At 40.0% G+C, this 19,539-nt stretch overlaps 2 protein-coding genes across 18 annotated transcripts in view; one reads left to right on the forward strand and one right to left on the reverse strand.

Annotated features, from left to right (window-relative positions):
• The window catches only part of RAD52 (RAD52 homolog, DNA repair protein), an 87,327-nt gene extending 86,978 nt beyond the window's left edge, over positions 1-349 (reverse strand). Inside the window, exon 1 of one of the 2 annotated variants that reach the window (XR_012003001.1) lies at positions 268-348. The gene's annotated coding sequence lies outside the window, so the exon portion shown is untranslated. Of the gene's footprint in view, positions 1-267 lie in introns of both variants that reach the window. The other variant, XM_072766321.1, reaches the window with a different exon arrangement.
• An 85-nt stretch (positions 350-434) lies between these two features.
• The window catches only part of ERC1 (ELKS/RAB6-interacting/CAST family member 1), a 537,425-nt gene continuing 518,320 nt past the window's right edge, over positions 435-19,539 (forward strand). For 7 of the 16 annotated variants that reach the window (XR_012003005.1, XR_012003006.1, XM_025995461.2 and 4 more), the window contains exon 1: positions 455-719. The gene's annotated coding sequence lies outside the window, so the exon portion shown is untranslated. Of the gene's footprint in view, positions 720-19,539 lie in introns of all 16 variants that reach the window. The other 9 variants (XR_012003004.1, XM_025995462.2, XM_025995464.2 and 6 more) reach the window with 4 other exon arrangements.

Here is a 19,539-nt window from a genome sequence, read left to right on the forward strand (position 1 = left end):
CAGGGGGTGGGGCGACCCTAAGGTTCGGGAAAGCTACGACTCCGATCCTCGGGCCCTGCCAGTCCGCTTCCTACGGCAAGCCCAAGGAGACAAACGCCGCCTGGCCGCGTTCCCACCTACCGCCGCTTCCCGGAGCCGAGTCCGGCTCTCCCTTCCCGTGGCCGCAGGGGCCGCGCGTGGGGGTGTGGAAGCCCCGCGCCCGTAGCTGTGCTCGAGCGCGCGATCGCCCTGGGAATCTTGTCACCCCACTCGTCACCCCTGACCCACCTCCGTCCGGAAGGCCCCGGAGGCGGGCGGGCTGCTACGCGCGCTCCCAGGAGGGTGCGGGCAGCCTAGGTGGCTGGGACAGGAGGGGGCGGAGCTCGCGAGGTCTCGCGGCCGGGCCGGGGCGGGGCTAGGTGCTCGCGCAGGGGGCGGGGCGCGGTGACGTCGGCGGGCGCTGGGGCCGTGCTGTGGCTGTGGCGGCGGCGACGGCGGCGGCGGTAGTGGCGGCGGCGGCGGTGGCGGCGGCGCCCGGGCGGCAGCAGCGGCAACAGCAGCAGCAGCCCCCCTGAGGAGGGTGAGACGGCCGCCGTGTAGGCAGCTCGGAAGTCGGGCGGGACTGAGAGCTTCCCGCCTGCCGCTGGCGCTGAGGCTTTTTTGCCTTTTCTTAGCCTGCTTCTTCCTCACGGCCCTGGCTAGGGCTGGGCAGCGCGCCCCTGGGAGGGGCGGAGCCGTAGGTGAGGCTTCAGGACCCCCTCCCCCCTCTCCGCACCGGGGGGATGGGACCGTCCGGGGAGGGGCGGACCCCACCCCAGCCCACCCCAGCCCACCCCAGCCCATCCCAGCCCCCCGCGGGCTCCACCCCGCGCGCTCCAGGGTTGGGCGGGAGCCCGAGGAGGGAGACGGGAGTCGGGGTTCCCGGGGCTTGGAGAGCCAGGCTTTCTGAGGCGTGGTGGTGCGGGCGGGGTGGTGGCGAGGTGGGGAAATGGGGAGCCGTGAGGAGGTTGGGGTGCGGTCAGGGTGGATCTGTGTGTTCAGGCGACCGTTGTCAAACGTTGAAAGAGAGGAGGATTTTTTTTCTGTGAAATGGTAAGATAGGAGATGAAGGACTATTTCAAAAGGGAGAGGAGCTGTGGATGTTGCCTTTGAGGCAGTAGGAGAAGCTATTGCACTAGCTCTCACATTTCTACTTTGGTGTTTGATTATTATTATTTCCCTCCTGGCGGGATGGGTCGAGAGGGAAGAGAAGCCCTCTGCTTTTGGCGCAGGTGGGTAAACTGTGAGGGTGGCTGGGTTTAAAGTTTTACACCCTTCAAGAAGAGTGAGATCTTGGGTTAAGACAACTTCATTCTGGCAACAACATAAAGGTGTAGGTCCCATTACACCTAGTTCCTTAAAGGTGTTATCTTCCAGTCTTTTTTCTGTGCCTGAAAGATCTCTTTATACCATCTCACTTACAAGCTTTATCCTGTCCCCTTAAGGGAAGGCCTGAAAATCAGGTGGTTGCTTTGGAAGACACATTTCTGAGTAATAGTTGCAGGTGGCTGTGGTTGACTGCTTTGGATGGATAATTTGAACAGTTCTGTTGGAGCTAATTATATGAAAAATGTTTTTAAAGCACAGTTGTCTTTTACAGCTCGTTTTTCTTTTTTTTTTTTAAAATTAATTTTTATTGGTGTTCAATTTACCAACATACAGAAAAACACCCAGCGCTCATCCCGTCAAGTGTCCACCTCAGTGCCCGTCACCCATTCACCCCCACCCCCCGCCCTCCTCCCCTTCCACCACCCCTAGTTCGTTTCCCCGAGTTAGGAGTCTTTATGATCCGTCTCCCTTCCTGATATTTCCCAACATTTCTTTTCCCTTCCTTTATATTCCCTTTCACTATTATTTATATTCCCCAAATGAATGAGAACATACACTGTTTGTCCTTCTCCGATTGACTTACTTCACTCAGCATAATACCCTCCAGTTCCATCCACATTGAAGCAAATGGTGGGTATTTGTCGTTTCTAATTTACAGCTCGTTTTTCAACAGACCTTAACATTTAGACTCTTTGTGTTCAACACAATTATTGGAGATTCTTTTTATTTCTCAATGTTATTAGACCCTTTAAAAATGAAGTGGAATTAATTTTTTTCGGCAGGTCCTTCAATTTCTGAGATATGTTCCTGGAGTCAAGTGCTTTTAAAATGCTCTTTACTAACATTTTGGGGGCATGTAACTCACTTCATAGGGGCGGCAGAGTAAACGGTGTTCAATGTTCAAAACATCAGCGTTTCACAACTTTGCACATTAAATCAGAATCTTTTCTCGATTCCTGCTCCCTATTAGATCACAGTATTCACTGACCTTACCTATCAGTTAGTGTCATTTAAGCTGTTTCTTGCTCAGAAGACAGGTCCTGTGATGGACATGTATTATGTAATGGATGGAAGTAGGTATGACTCTCAATAATTCATTTGTGGAGGAAGAGAAACCGTCATGAAATGGAATTTAAGCAGTGACTTTCCCAAGGCTTACTCATTTTTTTTGGGAACGTAGCCAGAGAAATGCTTTCCTGTAACCCAAGAGAGAAATATACAGATATGAGTGTCAGTAGTTGCAGATCATTGCCTTTTTTAACATGCCTAATTAATGAGCAGACTGTTATCTTTTAAAAGATACTTCTGTTTGGAGAGACTTATAGGCAACAGATGATACAGTAGTTACTAAGTGAGAAAGGGTGTGTCCACAATTTGTAATTCTAAAAGATTAAATGTATTCAGATCAAATTAGAAGTTTTGATTTTGGATTACTTAGAAGGAAAAATTAAAATTCACATATCTAGTTTTGATTTTTAAATTATACTTTGATTTAATTGGGTACTCATGAAGACAAATGTGAACTAAAATATCAAGTGAAACTTTGTATGTATATTGCTAAAATTACATTTGAATGGCTGACAGTGGGATGTGATTCTTTGTGGGAATGAAATCATGGGATTTGGGAGAAAGGTTAAGGTAGGAGTGGTCTGTTTCTCTTTAGAATTTCTTATGCCTGAAAAAATTACTACATTTTATTTTTCAAGAATGTTGCTTGCTAGTCATTACTGTGATGTTCTTGTGGAATTTACTGAGACCCCCCCCCCCCCCCCCCCGCCCTCATTTCTAGTTAGGTAAGTATGTCTGTTAATTCAACTTTAGTCCTCGAAGCAAGATAAAAGTGATAGTTCTTATAGTTCTATAGCTCTTTTTCTGCTCTAAGTTTATGCTTTTAGGAGTAGTAGAAGAAAAATAAAAGTAGTAGAACTGTTAAATGTGTATTTTACACATAATCATACCAAAACATCAATGGAGGAAGACCAGGGAATGAAGTATTTTGTTAACCAAATAATCAGTACATACATTCATTATCAAGTTTGACAAAATGGAATGAAGTAAACAGCATTCAGATTATATAGAATATAGTTTATTTCTGTAGCTCTTCAACATCTGATCCTTGGGGCACTGATTCAGTCAATGGTTACTTATTGAGTATGGTTCTGGGTGCTTTTTTTAGCTTATTGGGGTAGTGAACAAAACTGACAAAGATCCCTGCCTTCATGGAACTTACTTTCTGGATACCTTTTGCGGAGATGAAGAGAAACCTGGCAAAGGAGATTGATAAAAGGTTATTGGGTCAGGAAAACCAGGAGAGTGTGATGTACTAGAGGTGAAGAAAAGGAAGTTTTCAGGGAGGAGGGAATGATTAAGTGTGTGTCATTGTTTAAAGAGGTGTCAGAGTGTTGGGTAAGGGAGAATTTATATGATTATAATGTCTAATATCAGAAAATGAGTAAATGCTTTTTAGTGTGAGATGAAATAGATGTAAGAATTTGTCAGTTTTTTACTTCCCTAGATTGATTTGTTTTATTTTTTAAAAGATTTTATTTATTTATTTATTCATGAGACACACACACACACACACACACACACACACACAGAGGCAGGCAGAGACACAGGCAGAGGGAGAAACAGGCTCCATGTAGGGAGCCCAACGTGGGACTTGATCCCGGGTCTCCAGGATCATGCCCTGGGCTGAAGGTGGCGCTAAACTGCTGAGCCACCCAGGCTGCCCTCCCTGGATTGATTTTTTAGAAACATATAGTTCAGTTTTTATTCTTCTCAGAACAAAATAGGCAGTCAATGAAAGTATACTTAGACTAAGGACAGATATGACATTTTTGTTATTTAAAAATATATTAATAACTGTTATACTCATTTAAGAAATAGGTAAGACATTGGAGGATCCCTGGGTGGCTCATTGGTTTGGCCCTGCCTTTGGCCCCGGGGGCGCGATCCTGAGGTCCCCGGATTGGGTCCCACATCGGGCTCCCGGCATAGGGCCTGCTTCTCCCTCTGCCGGTGTCTCAGCCTCTCTCTTTCTCTCTATGTCTATCATGAATAAATAAATAAATAAATCTTTACCAAAAAAAAAAAAAAAATAGGTAAGACATGTACCAAGTCAGAAGGTATGCAAGAGTACATGTGGAAAAGTAAGTCTCCTGTCCCATCATGTTATTCCTGAAGGCAGTCACTGTTTCCAAGTTGTTGTTTTTCCTAACCAGTGAAATTTTGTGCAATAATATGGGTTAGCTATTTTAAAATTGCATAAATATAACATTTTCTTTTCTAGGTCTTTTTTTTTTTCAGGTTTAGTATTTTCATAATTTAAGCGTAGCTACCTGTAGTCCTTTTAAAAAACATTTATAAGAGCTTTATTGAGAAATAATTCATATACTACACAATTCACTCATGTAAAGTGTATAATTCAATTTTTTTTAGTGTGTATAACTATCACCACAATCAATTTTGCAATGTTTTCTGAATTCACCCTCAAGAGAAACCCTAAACCCATTAGCAGTTACTTTCTTGACCTTTAGTTTTTCAGTTTTTTAAAAAAATTTTATTTATTTATGATAGTCACACAGAGAGAGAGGCAGAGACATAGGCAGAGGGAGAAGCAGGCTCCATGCACCGGGAGCCCGACGTGGGATTCGATCCCGGGTCTCCAGGATCATGCCCTGGGCCAAAGGCAGGCGCTAAACCACTGCGCCACCCAGGGATCCCAGTTTTTCAGTTTTCTTTTGTATTTCTGTGGGAGATAATGTTTGTAAAATACTTGTTTACCAACTAAAATGGCAAGTAAGCCATTTAGTGTGTACTTTTAATATTCTTTGATTGAATAGAAACATAGGTTTGTGTAAGTCAACTTAGCATTTTATTTGGTTGAGTACATGCTTGTGAAATGATTTGATTACTTAAGTGTCTTTTCATTATTCCTTCATTTATCACATATTTGTTGAGTACTTTTAATGTCCTAAATCCTAGGGTAGCCCAGATGGAATCCATGATGAATAGTGGACAGGGTCCCTTATTCTTAAGGAGTTTTATTCTAGTGAGAGAAGAGGAAACATTAATAGGAGTTTGTGGGCTGCTGTGCTTCAATAGGTAACTTTAGGGTTCTACATCAGCACACATACTGGATTCCTAAACTGAATCGTTGGAAGATCTGCAGTGGGATCTTAAGGATATGTAGGATTTGGCTGAATGAAAAGGATGCAAGTAGAAGGAACAGAGTTTGCAGAGCCCAAATGCCAGAAAGCTGTAGGGCAAATTGAACGACCTGAAAATGGTTTGGTCTGCTGGAATGTTGAGTGCTAGTGTGAGGTTTGTGTCAGTCCTCCTTTATATTAAATAGCGTGTTGTCTTGAAAAGGCAAAATTATTACATTTTTAATTTGCTTAAACTCTATGGATTGCTGTCATTTTGTAGCTGTATAGCTTTGAATGAGTTACTTTACTGTCTAAAACTCAGTTAATTTTCTCACCTGTAAAATGGGAAAAATAGTCCTATCTCATGTGATTGTTATGAAGAACAAATGAAATATATTAATAAAGCTTTTAATAAAGTGCTAGGAATAGAGTAAGTACTCAATAAAAATCAACATTCTGATGGTGATGATAGAGTGTGGTGATGTTGATAATGATACCTGATTTGTGGAATTCCTTAGGATGTTGTGGAACCCCAGGGAGTTCTCAGGAGACTGGAAAATGATACCTGTCTTTTAAATTTTTTTTCTGGGAGGGATGAAGTGAATACTAAAAACTTTAGGTCAGCACTGTTCAATAGAACTGTGATGATAGAAATGTTCTATATACCATTTGATATAGTAGCCACTTCAGCCCGGGTCGCTCACAGGTTTAGCACCGCCTTCCGCTCAGTGCGTGATCCTGGAGACCCGGAATCGAGTCCCATGTTGGGCTCCCTGCATAGAGCCTGCTTCTTCCTCTGCCTGTGTCTCTGCCTCTCTCTCTCTCTCTCTCTCTCTCTCTGTCTCTCTCTGTGTGTGTGTGTCTCATGAATAAATAAGTAAAATCTTAAAAAAAAATGTGGCTAGTATAATTGTTGAGAAATAATTAAAATTATTAGTTTTAAAAAAATTAAATAGGCACTGTAACTGGTGATTTAGTGTATTGGGCAGCACGGCAATATGGTCATAGACTGATGAATCTGATACTGAACTCTGGCAGTATTTTAGCATACATTATTTAAAAGGTAGTTTTAGGGATTCTCGGGGGGCTCAGTTGGTTAAGCATCCGATTTACTATTATAGCTGAGGTCATGGTCTCGGGTCATGGGATTAAGCCCTGCTTTGAGCTCTGAGTTCAGCTCAAAGTTGGCCTGAGATTCCCTCTGCCTTTCACTCTGCACTCGTGTGTGTGTGTGTGTGTGTGTGTGCGCGCGCGTGTGCGTGTGCGCGCGCACGTGCACGCGCTCTCTCTCTAATATAAGTAAATTATCTTTTAAAAAAAAGAGTAGCTTTAGAAGCCTTGTCAAGTGATACATTGATCACTGGGATATAGTATGGATTCATGAGGTCATTTCAGGTAATAATTTCAGTTTTCTAGAGTTGACATGGTTCCTAAACTGTAAAGGAAATGTAGTAGTTGTATTTAGACTTCAGCTAGATCTTTTCATGCTGTCTTTGCGGAAAATATGAGATCTTTTATGAGGGCAGGGACTGTCATGTGTTCTCTACTGAGCAGATAGTAGGTACTTGTTAAATATTTGATGAATGAATGTTTGATAAGACAATTAAGTGAATTCCCAACTGGCTGTGAATAGATATACCCAGAGAATAGAGTTGCTTACTGAGGATAATGGATTTGAGGAACTGGTATTAGATGACTCATCCATGGGTGTATTGAAATAGCCCAGGACGGGATCCCTGGGTGGCTCAGCGGGTGGCTCAGCGGTTTGGCGCCTGCCTTCGGCCCAGGGCGTGGTCCTGGGGTCGAGTCCCACTTCGGGCTCCCTGCATGGAGCCTGCTTCTCCCTCTGCCTGTGTCTCTGCCTCTCTTTCTCTGTGTGTCTTTCATGAATAAATAAATAAAATATTAAAAAAAAAAAAAAGAAATAACCCAGGAGTGGAGTGGTGGTATAAAAGACAATGGCAGTGTGAACTGGTTGCCAGTATCTCCTCACTGAGTGTGGAGGATGTCCAGGTGGTCATTAGCTGATAGTGAAAAGGGAGAAAATAGAAGACTGTGTTGCTGAAAAACATGAGTATCAGAATAACAAAGATTTTACATGGGGGTTCAGGATTTTACATGGTCTAGAGGTGGCATTGGAAGAAAGAAGGGTACCAGTCTGATTTCCCAACATTGGGTGTAGAGTGTGAGAGACCTGAGAGCCTCCTTGAAAGGGCCGCTTGAGAAGAGGTGTCTTAGGAAAATCAGTTTTCAGTTAAGGCAGAGAGGCAGTGAGAACTTTCAGAAGAATTTCTTCATAATGGAATAAAATTCCTTGAGAGTATTTTTCTACCTTACTGGCTTCTTATCATCACTTAAACTTTATTTTTTTTTAAAGTAGGCTCTGCTACTGACTGAACCAGCCAGGCACTCCTCATCACTTAAACTATTTTTAAAACGTATATATGTATGTATGTAATCTTTACACCCAGTATGGGGCTTGAACTCATGACTCGGAGATCAAGTCACATGTTCTTCAGACTGAGCCAGGTAGGTGCCCCATGACTTAAACTTTAAAATGTCTCTCTTGTCTTAACAAAAAACTCTTCTCCCAACTTCATGCTTTAAGTTACTGTCTGCTTTACCACCACACTTTTTGAAAGACTTGCTACATTTGCCATATGTCTCCATTTCTTTGCCTCTTGTTCTCTTTTCAACCTATTTCTATATTGTTTCTGTTTTCAGAATTTTATTAAAACTGTTTTGCTGGGTTACTGATGTGTTTAAAGCCAATGGCTATTTTTCTGTCTTCTTATTTAACCTCTTTGCTGTACTAGTTGCCTATTGCTATGCAACAAATTACCTCCCAACTTAAAACAACAAACATTTATTGTTTCACAGTATCTGTGGGTCAGGCATCTGGATGTGGTATGTCTGATTCAGTGTCACTTATAAGGCTGCAATCAAATGTTGACTAGGACTGCAGTGTTCTCAAAGTTCCACTGGGGGGGAGGGTCTGTTTCCAAGCTGTTGGCAGGCCTGAGGTCCTTGTTGGTCCTTGTTGTTTGTAGTCACCTTGCCATTTGGGTCTCTGCATAGGAGTTCTTGCAACATGGCACCTTGCTTCCATTGAGAGCTCTGTGGAGGAGGAGGGGATATATTAACCAGAGTTTTTTGTAACCTATTCTTGGAAGTGCCATTCTCTATATTGTTTTGTTCTGTTCATTAGAATCTCTTAAGGTCTAACATATGCAAGGGGGGCTTCTACAAAAGCATGATTACTAAGAGGCAGAGATCATTCAGAGCCAATATCAAGATTACCTACTACAGTAGCATTTGGTACAGTTGATTTCTCCTTCCTTTGTAAGGCTCATTTCATTTGCCATCATTAGCTCATGTTTTTGTATTTTCTTCTGGTTTTGGGGCTCTCCTTCTGTCACCTTTGTTGAATTCTTCTCTAGCCATTTATTAAATGTATAAATTTCTATGAGTGATCTCTCCTATTTAATTTTTCATCTACATGCTGAGTATTCATTTTTCTGACTTTAGCTTTTACCTCTTTGCTGAGTGTAAGGACCATTGTTACTTAGTATTTCTATTTGGATGCCCCTTAAACTCAGCACATCCAAAACTAAATGTATTATCCCTACTCTTCTCTCTTGTTCTTTAACTAATTAAATGACACTTCCAGTTGCTCAAGCCAGAGACGTGTAGTATTCTTGATTTCTCTCATTCTTCCACCTTCCATTTTACTGTTCCTTATTGATTTTATAAAAGTCATGACTGTCCAGTGATGGTATACATGTTTTTATGAGGTAGTGCATCCCTTGTCAGATTCCAAGAATTGAATGAATGTTTGCTAGGTGATTTTTAAGGCTCCTTCCAATTTTGAGTTACTATGTTGGGTACTAGTGAAGATTTTTGATTAGAAGACACATGATTCAGCTGTGCTTCATAGATATAGCAACTCTTGAATATATTAAAAAAAATTTTTTAGGGCAGTTTTAGGTGTATAGCACATTTGAGTGGAAGGTACAGAGATTTCCCATAGATCCCCACTCCCACCCCACAATGCAGAACTTTCTCCATTATCATCTCCCACCAGAGCAGTACATTTATTACAGGTGATCCTTGATCAACACATCATTGTCATTCAAAGTCCATATGAACTCTCATTTTTAGTGGTTCATCAAGAATGAAACTAAACTTTGTCTTCCTTTAATTTTATTTATTATATGTTGTGTGATGAATAGACAGTGATTTTCATCAGTTATTTACGTATACTTATTATTTACATTTTCTCCTTATTTTATTGTTTTACTTTTTTGTTTGAAAGACCTTTGTATGGAAATTAGGTAACTAATGGAAAAAAATTTGTCTAACCTTCAGTTAAACATCTCTGAAATTGTGAAAATATTTCAAGAAATGAATCTGTACCTTAAACATAATTTTATTATGGTAGTATAGTTTATTAAGGGAAGGAATTAGGTTCTCCTTGAGGCCCTTTTTGAATGTAACACGCATACAGGAAAGTATGTAAAACAAAAAATATAGGTTAACAACTTATGAAACAAACATTTGTATAACCGTCATCCAGGTCAAACACTAGCACCTTGCTAGCATTCCAGAAACTTTCTTTACCTCTTCCCAATCACATAAAGATTACTGTTGTCTTGACTTTTATGGGAATCATTTTCTTGCTTTTATTTATATAAACGGATGTTTAGTTTTGCCTGTTTTTCAATTTTATATACATGGGCTTCTTTTGTATATATTTTATGCTTGGTTGCTTTGACTCAACGTTTTGTGAAATTTAGATTTGTTGTGTAGTTTGTTCATTTTCATTGCTAAATAGTCTTCCATTGTATAAATACACTACAATTTATCCATATATCAATGATGGATATTTAGGTTGCTTCCAGTTTCAGGTCATTATGAATTATTCCACCAGGGCCATTCTTTGTACATTCTTATGGTGCATATATTTCTGATTACTGTAAGAGTTTGGAGTGAAAGTTTTGAGTCATAGAGGATGCATATGTGAAATTTTAGTTTAGCCAAACAATATTTCTGTGTGGTACAAACTAACATGCTCCAAAGCAATATGTGAGAGTTCTTTTGTTCTCTCTCTTTTTTTTAAGGTTTTATTTATTTATTCATGAGAGACAGAGAGAGAGAGAGAGAGAGACAGACAGACAGACAGACAGACACAGGCAGAGGGAGAAGCAGGCTCCATGCAGGGAGCCCGACGCTGGACTCGATCCTGGGACTCCAGGATCAGGCCCTGGGCCAAAGGCAGGCGCTAAACCACTGAGCCACCCCGGGTGCCCCTTTTGTTCTCTATCTTTGCTAGCATTTGGTATTGTCAGTGTTACTGATTTCAGCCATTCTGGTAGATTTATGGAGATAGCACATGGTTTAATTTGCATTTCACTGATTGTTAGTGAGGTTGAGTAACTTTGTCTTTTGATCATTTGAAAACTTTTTGTGAAGTGCTTATTCAAAATTTTTGCCCAATTTTGTCTTTTCTGTTCTAATTAATTTTTTTTAAAAATATATTTTTTAAAGATTTTATTTATTTATTCATGATAGTCACAGAGAGAGAGAGAGAGAGAGAGAGAGAGAGGCAGAGACACAGGTAGAGGGAGAAGCAGGCTCCATGCAGGGAGCCCGACGTGGGATTCTATCCCGGGTCTCCAGGATTGCGCCCTGGGCCAAAGGCAGGCGCCAAACTGCTGCGCCACTCAGGGATCCCCTAAAATATATATTTTTAAAATTTATTCATGAGAGACAGAGAGAGAAAGAGGCAGAGACATAGAGAGAGAAGTAGGCTCCATGCAGGGAGCCCAATGTGGGATTTGAACCCAGGACTCCAGGATCACACCCCAAGCCAAAGGCAGATGTTTAACCGCTGAGCCACCCAGGTGTCCCTGTTTTAATTAATTTATAAGATTACATACTTTGGGTATGAGCCCTTTGTTATTTGTGTTGCAAATATTCCACTCTAATCTGTTGGTTGATATTTTGCTTTCTTAATGGTGTCTTTTGAAGAAAGGAGATTCTTTTTTTCTTTAAAAATGATTTTATTTATTTGAGTGAGAGAGAGCATAAGCAGGGGGGAGGGACAGAGAAAGTGGAAGAAGCTGACTTCCCGCTGAGCAGGGAGCCTGACAATACAGGGCTCAATCCCAGGACCCTGGGATCTTGACCTGAGCCGAAGGTAGATTCCTTTTTTTTTTTTTTAATATTTAAAAAAAAAAACATTTTTTTGTTTATTCATGAGAGACACACAGAGAAAGGCAGAGACACAGGCGGAGGGAGAAGCAAGCTCTGTGCAGGGAGCCCGGTGTGGGACCCCATCCTGGGTCCCCGGGATCAGATCCGAGCCAAAGGCAGGGGCCCAACCACTGAGCCACTCAGGCATCCCTCTGTAGGCCGATTCTTAACTGACTGAACCACTCACGGGTCCCTTGAAGAACAAGATTCTTAATTTTAGTGTAGTCCAATTAATGTTTTCCTTTATGGTTAGTGTTTTTTATGTCGACATTGGGACCATTCCCTACCCTAAGGTTATGAAGTTATTTTCTTTTACTGTATTCTGAAAGTGTCACTATTACACCTTTCTATATAGCACTATGGTCTGTCTATAATTGATTTTTTTGTGTATGCTGTGAGGTAGGAGTTATGGTTTATATTTTTCCTGTATGGTTAGCTAATGTTTTCTGTACAGTGTTTGTATATATCTCTTGTAGATTAATCTTAGGTTTCTGATGGTATTTTAAGTGGGGTTTTATTTTTTTTTATTTTAAAAAAAATTTTTAAATTTATTTATGGTAGTCACAAAGAGAGAGAGAGAGAGAGAGGCAGAGACACAGGCAGAGGGAGAAGCAGGCTCCATGCACCGGGAGCCTGACGTGGGATTTGATCCCGGGTCTCCAGGATCATGCCCTGGGCCAAAGGCAGGCGCTAAACCGCTGCGCCACCCAGGGAGATCCCCTTAAGTGGGGTTTTAAAATAAATTTTATTTTCTATTGTTGGTATATGGAATAAAATTGAATTTAAATATTGGCTCTATTTTGCCAGATTTTGACCAAGTCTGATAAATTCTAATAATTTTATCAGTAGATTCTCTTGGATTTTCCACCTGTATAATCATGTCATTTGTGGATAATTACTGTTTTGTGTCTTTCCTTGCATTTCTTATACCTTTTTCTTGTCTTTTGGCTAGGATCTGTGGTGTGTTGGTTGAATGGACTGGTGATAGAGATCCATGTTATTTTCCCATCTCAAAGGGAAATTGTTTAACTTTTCACTATAAAGTATGATATTGTGAAGTATACAGACGTAAGGCAAGACAAGGCCTGACTGATTTGACTGGTATGGATACAATGAACCCTTTAGGTTTAAGCAGTTTATCACTTACGTGGGCAGTGGAAAGGTGAATAAGCCAAAGGTGCCAGCTCCATGTGACCATTGTCCCACACATCAAAAAAGTCAACATCAGAACAAAAGCCTTGCTAATGACTACAGTCTTAAGTTGTGGGAAACGCTCTATTGATGAAGGAGCCCATTCTAATTTGCCCCAAAGCTGTTTTGTGGTCTATAGCTCTGTTCTGAAATGGGCAGCCTGAAAGTCACATGCCTCATCAGTATCCAGTGATGAGAAGCTGTCTTATGTTGTCCTCCAAGGGAGATAGAAAAGCAGAGGAAAATGGCCTGGGAGCAGCTCCTTATGGGCTGCCCATCCTTTCCTGTTCTGGGGGGGATCACAAGGCATTCTGCCCAGATTCAGATAAGCTACAAGTTGCCAAATATGGTACAGCAGAGCAGTTTCTCTACAGAACTTACTTGCTTTTGCATATATCCTTTATTAGATTAACAAAGTTTCTTTCTATTCCTAATGTAAATTTTTTATTTTTATTTTATTTTTAAAAGATTGTATTTATTCATGGGAGACACACAGAGAGAGGTGGAGACATAGAGGGAGAAGCAGGTTCTCTGCAGGGAGCCTGAAGTGGGACTCAATCCCAGTACCCTGGGATCATGCCCTAAGCCGAGGGCAGGCTTAACCGCTGAGCCACCCAGGTGTCCCTAATGTAAGTTTTTTTTTTTTTTTTTAATTTTTATTTTTTATTTATTTATGATAGTCACACACAGAGAGAGAGAAAGAAAGAGAGAGAGGCAGAGACATAGGCAGAGGGAGAAGCAGGCTCCATGCACCGGGAGCCCGACGTGGGATTCGATCCCGGGTCTCCAGGATTGCACCCTGGGCCAAAGGCAGGCGCCAAACCGCTGCGCTACCCAGGGATTCCCTAATGTAAGGTTTTTGATCATTAACAAATGCTAAAAATCTACCTGATGCATTTTCATATCTATTGAGAGAATCAGAATTTTTTAACCTGTTAATATGGCTTATCACATGGATTTTTTTTTTTTTTTTTTAATAATTTTTTTTTTGATTTTTATTTATTTATGATAGTCACAGAGAGAGAGAGAGAGAGAGAGAGAGAGAGGCAGAGACACAGGCAGAGGGAGAAGCAGGCTCCATGCACTGGGAGCCCGACGTGGGATTCGATCCTGGGTCTCCAGGATCGCGCCCTGGGCCAAAGGCAGGCACCAAACGGCTGCGCCACCCAGGGATCCCTCACATGGATTTTTGAAGCAGAATTTCTACTGGATAGAGTTTTTTTATTTTTATTTTTATTTTATTTTTTATTTTTTTAAACTGTAATTTGTTTTTTTATTTTATTTTATTTTATTTTTTTATTTATGATAGTCACAGAGAGAGAGAGAGAGAGAGAGAGAGAGAGAGAGGCAGAGACACAGGCAGAGGGAGAAGCAGGCTCCACGCACCGGGAGCCTGATGTGGGATTCGATCCCGGGTCTCCAGGATCGCGCCCTGGGCCAAAGGCAGGCGCCAAACCGCTGCGCCACCCAGGGATCCCTATTTTTTATTTTTAAATGATTTTATTTATTCATGAGAGACACAGACAGAGAGGCAGAGAGAGACACAGGCAGAGGGAGAAGCAGACTCCTTGCAGGGAGCCCAGCGTGGGACTCAATCCCGGATCCCGGGATCATGCTTTGAGCCAAAGGCAGACGCTCAACCGTTGAGCCACCCAGGTGCCCCAGGATAGAGTTTCTTAACATTTGTTTTCCTTTCTAAGCTTTCACTTATTTGGAAAAAAAATATTGATAGAGACTTTATTTTCTCTGACTGCCTGCCTTTTTTTCTCCCCTTGAGTATACCTAGAACTTTGTCCTTGTACATATATTGTACATATAGAATTTACTGTTGCTGACCTTTTCAAGGAAAAAAGACTGATTTGAACTTAAAATTGGTCAGTAAGTTATTAGTGATCTAAGAGATTCTTAGAATTCTTCTGATACAAGAAGTAGCTATGTTTGACATCTTTTTGAGTATATCCCTTCAGATCTTTTAGTATACATCCTTATGGATACCACACAGGTGACTTTTCTACCTTCATGGCAATATTGACTTCACTTTAATTAGTGGGAGATAATTTTGAATATTTCAAATAGTTTTCCATTCCTTTTCTATTCTATTAAATTTAGATCAAACCTTTGCTTGATGTTTTTCTTCCTGAATAAGTAGAAAGTTTATTAAGTAGAAAGAATGATTGAAAATAGAGTTGTTGAACATTTCACTCAGTTTGTTCTGGTGGCTTTTCTAATGGTCTGATGGTAGTTAATTTTATACTATTGCCTTTCTTTCTTTCTTTCTTTCTTTCTTTCTTTCTTTCTTTCTTTATCTTTTTTTTTTTGCCACATTTCTGAATCCATTTTGAAATTGTTTGGTTATGCTTATGGGTTGGTATTTTTAAATGTTAATAGAGCAGCAATTTTTATCTGTTTACTTGCTTGTTATTAACAAGTTAACTGAAAACAGACTCTTAAATGGGGAGAACAAACTGCTGATTGCCAGAGGAGAGGTGGGTGGAGGGATGGGGGAAATAGATAGTGGGGATTAAGAGGGAAAAACTTTCAGTTATAAAATAAGTAACTCATGGAGATGAAAAGTACAGGGTAGGGAATATAAGCAATAATGTTGTAGTAACATTTGGTGAGAGATGGTGACTGTGTTTATCATGATGAGCACTGAGTAATGTATAGAATTGTTGAATCAATATGTTGTACACATGAAACTAATATAACACTGTATGTTAATTATACTTCAGTTAAAAAATAATGGAAAATGGATATAAATTCTTTAGATTTATACTCACAAATATAGGTAAATAGGTTCTCATATTTACATAGCAGGTATATATATATATTTTAAAGTATCAAGATTTCCTTGGAAAAATCAAAATAGGTTGATTCTTAACAAATTCACATTAAAATTCTTTTCAAATAGTATAACAAAAATATCTACTTTGCCAAATTTTTATTTTCATAGTTGTTCAAGAATACTATATATCTATTTCCTTTTTTTTTTCCTTTTCTTCCCTCATTCAAAAAAGATTTATGGAAAATCTAGCATACCTTGTTCCTGTACTGTGACTGTATATTGTGTTCTGTCTTAACAATATAATGTTTGAAACATTGTCTCTGCCCTCAGGATGGTAGTGCCTGCTAAGGAGGACAAGTAAATAGGCAATGTTAGTAGAGCCTGATACGTGTTAATGATATGGGTAAGAGCTGGAGTGGAAGGGAGTGGTGAAAGATGAGGCTGGAGATTGGGTTTGGATCATGAAAGGTTTTGTAAATCATGTAGAGTCTGGAATTTTACCTTGGGGCAATGGCAAGACTTTGGAGACTTTTGAATAAAGGAAATAAGTTTATATTTACATTTTATGAAGAGTAGGTAGGAGGAAGCTAAGTGAGGAGGCTAACTAGGAGGTTGTGGCCTTAATCCATCAAAGCTTGAAAACCAAAGTAGTAGAAGTGGAAATAGGGATGCAGACAGAATTGAAAGCTTTAAAGAATACAGGACTAGGTAATTCAGAATCTGTGTGTGTGTGTGTGTGTGTGTGTGTGTGTGTGTGTGTGTTTACGTTTTTAGATGTAGGGGAAAGGACAGTTGATGGGGAAGGAGGAGACTAAGATGACTTCCAGACTTTCAGATGCAGCAAGTACAATAGTGCTGTCTAATTAGTAGCTACTAGCCATACATGGCTATTTAAAGTGATTTAAATGAAGTAAAATGTAAAAGTTAGTTCTTCAGTTGTAGTAGCCATATTTGATGTGCTTAATAGCCAAATGGGACTAGTGACCTCTGTATTGGAAAGTGCAGATACAGAACATTTTTATTGTGACAGAAAGTTCTGTTGCACAACACCGGTCTGCAGTTTTTGTACCTAGTACCTTTTCCCCAGAGGAAAGTCAGAATAATAGATGGTGTTTGCCTAAGTCTCCTAGGAATTCTGGCTTCACGATATTTAAGGGATTCTCTGAGTCTCACACCGTCATCACCGTCACCACCAGCACCAATCATCATCAGGTTTAGAACACTTCTATAATAGAGAAGGTTGTGTTGGAGCACTGAGCTAGAGGGACAGTGATGCCATTCATTGAACTATTGATTGCTACAGTGAGGGCAATAGGAACCTCTGGGCGGTACTGTCCAATAGAAATATAATGTAAGCCACATATTAATTAAAATTGTAGTAATTCACATTATAAAGAGAAAATATTAGATCTTATAATTTTTATAATACCTTATTTAAATCAATACATCCAAAATAACCATTTTCAACGTGTTAAAACATACATTAAAAAAACTTTAAATGAGCAATTCTACGTTATTTTTTCATACTAAGTTTTTGAAATCATCTGTATACTTTTTTTGGTAGCATGTCTGTTTTTGTTTTTAAAATTAATTAATTTTTAAAGTAATCTCTACACCCATCGTGGGGCCTGAATTTACAACCCCAATCAAGAGCCTCAGTGCTCTTCCAGCTGAGCCACCCAGGTGCCCCTAAATTTAACTTTAAAATACAGTGACATAAAATTAAAAATTCAGTTCCTCGGTTTCACTAGCCATATAATAAACGCTTAGCAACTACATATGGTTAGTGACTACCATCTTGGGCAGTGCAGCTCTGGAATAACCAAGTGCATTCACTTGATATTTGGAAATTCCGGTCTGGATCTCAGGAAAGAGGTATAGAAATAGACCAGCTAGATGGCAGAGACTGAGGAATGGGGAGATAAATAGTTTGTGTTTTAGGACAAACTAATATTAACTTTTTCATGTTTCATTAAAAAAACCCATAAATGTATCTGATATGAGTTAAAATAGTAGATGAGTATGCAGTGTATGGTAGTGGTTAAGAGTGTGACTTTAGAGTCAGATGTGTGATCATGGGTGCTTACTGAGTTGTTTTAAAAAAAAGATTTTATTTATTCATGAGAGACACAGAGAGGCAGAGACACAGGCAGAGGGAGAAGCAGGCTCCCTGTGGGGAGCCAGATATGGGAATCGATCCCCGGATGCTGGGACCACGACCTGAGCCAAAGGCAGATGCTCAACTCTGAGCCACCCAGGTGCCCTTTACCGAGCTTTTCTAAGCCTAAATTTCCTCATCTAGAAATGGGATAATAAAATCTTTTTCCCTGAAAGCTTTGCTGGGAGGGTTATAGGAAGAATTCGTGAGTATTTATCACGTATAATACATGTCTCATTTCTAAGTTTCCATTTATTTCTTTTGGAGTGTACCATCAATTTAATAATTTCTTTATTTTTTAAAGATTTATCCATTTGAGAGAGAGTGTGAGAGTGCAAGTGGGGGCAAAGGGAAATGGAGAGAGAAACTCAAGCAGACACTGCATTGAGTACAGAGCCTGATGCAGGGAGGCCGATCCCACAGCCCCAAGATTACCACCTGAGCAGAAACCAAGAGTTGGATGCCCAACTGACTATACCACCCAGGCACTCCTTAATAATTTGTTTTAAAAGGGCAGTCCCGGTGGTGCAGCAGTTTAGCACCGCCTCCAGCCCAGGGCGTGATCCTGGAGACCCTGGATCGAGTCCCGTGTCGGGCTCTCTGCATGGAGCCTGCTTCTCCCTCTGCCTGTATCTCTGCCTCTCTGTCTCTGCATCTCTATGAATAAATAAATAAATAAATCTTAAAAAATTAATTTGTTTTAAAAAATTATACATCTTGATATAAGCTGAATCCCAACTTTAGAAACTTCATATTATGAAAGAATGTTTATCTTAAAATAGAAGAAATATACTTATTGCTTGTACTGATGAGTGCTCATTATGATCCACATATTATGTTAAATGCTTTACATGATAGAAAGGTTTTTTTTTTTTTTAAAAAGGTGTGGTGTAGCCCGTTTCTATTGTAAAGTTTCACATAAGCAGATTTTTGTAATAGAAAGTCTATTTTAATTTTGAAACTTTGAGATGTATGATGGTCTAAGTCTTTTTTAAGTTAGTCCAGGAATCATTGAATTCTGCTTGAATCTCTTTGGCTGTCTTAAATTTATGATTTTGTAGCACTCAGGGCTCAATCTATAGAACTTAAAGAGTCTGTAATTCTACATTTGTGTATATACATGTAAAGAATTATGATTAAAAGAAATACCCTTGGTAGAGTTTATTCAGAGAACCATGGTAACAGGAGAAAAATGGTCTCTCAAAGAGAAAGGAATTATGATTTTTACTGGCTCCACAAATGATTTTTTTCGTCTTTTTAAGTCCCATCTTAACCTTTTATCTGGCAGTGTACCTTTTTTAAGTGTACTGGAGAAGAGAGACATTTTTATAATGCTTATCCCATGTGTTGAATATCTCATATGTGTTAAGAAATCTTGATGTCTTCTTCTTAGTAGTTCTGTATACTCACTCAGGTCTGAAATAATATTAGATGTCTTACATCTGTATTATTGCAAATCATGAAAAAAAAGGTATGATGCCTTTAGGGCCAGCAGATAGGTTTGGTATTACATTCCTGTGTTGGGAAGGATTTTGAGACCAGGTTCAAAAGGAGGAATTGCTCATCTTAATGTAATTTAAGGTGGCTTTTCCCTTTTGTTTCTGTTTAAAACTTGTAAACATTTGTTCTTTTTTAACAAGTGTTATATACCC

This window comes from Vulpes vulpes, chromosome 8 (assembly GCF_048418805.1).
Source record: "Vulpes vulpes isolate BD-2025 chromosome 8, VulVul3, whole genome shotgun sequence".
In the NCBI taxonomy this organism is placed as follows: domain Eukaryota; kingdom Metazoa; phylum Chordata; class Mammalia; order Carnivora; family Canidae; genus Vulpes; species Vulpes vulpes.